The sequence below is a fragment of the Lipotes vexillifer genome, unplaced genomic scaffold, assembly GCF_000442215.2.
Source record: "Lipotes vexillifer unplaced genomic scaffold, Lipotes_vexillifer_v1.1 scaffold322, whole genome shotgun sequence".
NCBI lineage: Eukaryota > Metazoa > Chordata > Mammalia > Artiodactyla > Lipotidae > Lipotes > Lipotes vexillifer.
In genome coordinates, this window is record NW_006776528.1 from 811880 (window position 1) to 814819 (window position 2940).

The window sequence follows — 2940 nt, forward strand, 5'->3', positions numbered from 1 at the left end:
CAGGACTCAGCATAGCCTTTATCTCTTGGTTCGGGTGAAGAATGGTGGCTGGCGAACGGCCAGACAGGCATCTCTCTCCGTTTCATGGTTTGGCTCAGAATTAGAAGCTGCTTAGCAGCGGGGCCGGGAGGTGGCCCTGTGCTCAGACTCAAGCTCATCGTCAGCCCCTTGGTCCAGCCAGGCCTGGAGCCCTGTGGCCGAGGGCCTCCCACTCTGGAGCCATCTGTGCCGAGAACCAGGCGCCGTGGCTCTATTTATATCGCAGCCTGGCTCCGCACCCTCTGGAGCGCTGTTCCAAAGCCCTGATTGGATCCCTCCTTTCCTTTTGTGGGAGCTAATTCCCCAGATTGATTAATTGCCACGTGTGGGGAGCCCGCCCGCGCTCCTCTCCATGCTTCCCACGTGCAGCCCGCCGCAGACCTGAGCTCCCGCAGGATGGGATCAGATAAAGCTGGGGGGCCTCAGATTCTGGGTTCTGGGGGTGCTCAGGCCCCCTCTTCCCCCAGGTCTGTTTATATAGAACTGGCTGAGGCCTGGGAGTGAAGCTGGAAGGGGTGGGAGGCAGGAGCCAGGCTCCAGCCTTTCCCTGCCGAGTTCTTGTCCTAACTCAGACTCTTAGCACCCAGAAGCTTCTGCGAGGTCGTCTTACGGCGACTACAGATGTATCTCTCTCTTCCAGTAAGGTAACGGCGCTGCCCTCGACAGGGCAGAAGGCCTCAGTGTGGCTGGGGTGCGTCTGGCCTCTCTTTCTCCTCCTCTCGTGCAGGAGCCTGCTCTTCTGGCCACCCGAGAATCAAGGGGGCTATCAGGTTCCGCCAAGTACGTCCTTCTTGGTGCTGCTGTCTTGGTGGGTTTGCGGACATCCCTTGTCCCCAGATACCTGCTTGGATGTTGGCCCAGTCAAAGCACTGGAGACTTCTGTGGCTCTCAGCCCAGTGACCCAGGCGAGGCGGCCCGAGAGCGGGCAGCTGCACATCCCTGGGAGCTTCCGTCCTAGGGGTGACTCCGCTGCCATGCAGACCCGCCCCGTGCTTCCTTCTCTTGCCCAGCGAGTGGGGACCAATTTCACCCTTGAGGCTCTGCCTCAGAAGTCACGAAAACCACAGTTTCTTTCCAAACGCGACACATCGTGGAGAAAGGAGTGGCAGGGGGAGCATCTGTGGCCTCGCCGTGTCCACTGCCCAGCCCCCGGGTGGAACCTGCACCTTCTGGCCAATGCACTTCGCTGGGCACCAAGTCCAAGTCCAAGCCACCCTCTGGGCGGCAGCTCCAGCAAAGCAGCGACTCTGCTGCTTTCCTGAGGCAGCACTACCTCTGCCACCGTGCCCGACAGGGGACACATGGGCACCTCCTCTGGGCCCTGGGGTCGGTTGTGGCTTTTGTGCGCACTCTCATGGTGGCTGTTTCTCGAGCAGAGCAGATCCTGCTGGACTGTCCGTGGGACGTCAGGGCTGTGTGTCTTCAGGGTGAACTAGGCCACCCTTTCTAAGCCCCGTGCTAGGACTGTAGGCCCCGAGGTTACAACAGAAGAGGAGACGGGGGAAGGCTCTGCTGCCTTACGGTGGCATACAGGGCCCCTCCCGTGAGCCATCCCCAGTGGTGACAAAGGTGCTGACTTCTTCCTTCCTTCCTTCCTTCCCTTCTCTGGCTGTGCCCTGTACCTCAGCAGATAAGACCAAATGGTTGGAGCTGTGCTTTTTGCTGGCCACTGGGTGGCAGCTGTGCTGGGTGTCCCCAAAGCTGGGGAAGGACATAAGGCCGACCTATCTCTCAACAGCTTCAGACTCATTTCTCCTCCCAAGAGGGCTTCCTTCTTGTGACAGTGTGCATGGAGACTGGCAGCCTTCCTGCACCTTGGGGAGCTGGTTCAGTACTTCCTGTAAGGATTGCGATGGAAACTGGCAGAATACAGTTCCCTCTGTCCACGAGATGGAGACAGGGATGTCACAGGCACACACTGAAGTGCTGAGCGTGAGCATGTGCGAGAGGGTGTGCTTGTGAATGTCTGCATGGTGGGGTGCAGCCATTTCTAAGGACCAGATGTCCTTTGCACTCTGCCCTTGAACAGCTGCAGTGACGACTCTGAAGCTTCCTCTGACTTTCATGCTCCAGTCCATGGGAGACCAGGTGTCTTCCAAACTGCCCCTTGGATGATCTGGTAGCCTTGCATAGAAGTAACCTGCCCCTTCATCCTGCATCTTGCCTGGGGACTGCAGCTGTTTCAGGTTAGGTGACCCGGAGGCCAGGGAAAGGGTAAAGTGATGCCATAAGTTGTTTGGGGAAAAACAGCAATAAGGAAAGTGGGTTTCCTGTTTCTTGATTTGCTGGCTGACCAGGTGGGTGACCACCAGCACGCGGTGGTCAACTTTGTCTGTGAGCTCCCAGCCTGTCTCCCTCAGCTTTCCTCAGAGACACAGGTCTGAGAGGCCTTCTGAGACTCCGCTTTCTCCAGGGGAAGGATGCTTCATCCCACAGGGCGGGCAGGGTCTGCGGCCCCTCTGAGGAGGAGCCCATGTCCCATGGTCGTGTGCAGGGGGGGTGTCTCAAGCAGGGGTGGACTGGAGTCATTATTAATATTTTTCAATACTCTGTCTTTATTTTTGATTTGAGAGCTAAAATATTTGGGGTTAAACTGATTTCACCTGTTTTCCTTTGCCCTTTTCATGCAGAGGAAACCTGGTAGGATTCACAGGTGAAATTTCCTGACTAGGGTTTTTTTTTTTTTTTTTAAAGGTTGACAAGATAGCTTCAGGGAGGAAACAGACTTCACGGAGCATCAGGGCAACTTTGTCACTCGCCAGGATTAGAATTCGGGGCCAAGGTGTGCATAGCTGGAGCTGTTTCTTCCAATTTTGTTAGAAAAAGCTTTTTGGGGGATTGGGGTGGGCTCGGGGGAGGAACTGTACATAAAGTACATTTTATTACTATGTAGAGAAACAT